The sequence below is a fragment of the Sapajus apella genome, unplaced genomic scaffold, assembly GCF_009761245.1.
Source record: "Sapajus apella isolate SASKATOON/1434 unplaced genomic scaffold, GSC_monkey_1.0 scaffold111, whole genome shotgun sequence".
Classification (NCBI taxonomy): Eukaryota; Metazoa; Chordata; class Mammalia; order Primates; family Cebidae; genus Sapajus; species Sapajus apella.
In genome coordinates, this window is record NW_022437051.1 from 61158 (window position 1) to 61510 (window position 353).

General features: G+C 46.7%; 1 protein-coding gene across 1 annotated transcript in view; it reads right to left on the reverse strand.

Moving 5' to 3' along the window:
* The window catches only part of ANKRD30A (ankyrin repeat domain 30A), a 184829-nt gene that overhangs the window by 42191 nt on the left and 142285 nt on the right, over window positions 1-353 (reverse strand). The window lies entirely within an intron of this gene.

The following is a 353-nucleotide window of genomic DNA, read 5'->3' on the forward strand; positions in this document are numbered from 1 at the left end:
CTGGCTTTCAGATTGGGTCTCAAATCTTTCAGATTGACGTTCTGTTTGTTGATGATGAGGTTATTTCTGTTTCTTGGTTTTCCTTCTGACAGTCTGGCCCCTCTGCTGTAGGTCTGCTGAGGTTCACTCCAGGCCCTGCTTGCCTGGGGTTCACCTGCAGCAGCTGTTGAACAGCAAGGGTTGTTACCAGTTTTCTTCTTCTGCTATCTTTGTCCCAGAAGGATACCCGCCTAGTGTCAATCTGATCTCTCTTTTATGAGGTGTCTTTTTGGATATATAGGGGTCAGGGAGCTGCTTGAGGAGACGGTCTTTTCTTTATAGGAGCTCAAATGGTGAGTTGTGAGCTCTGTTGT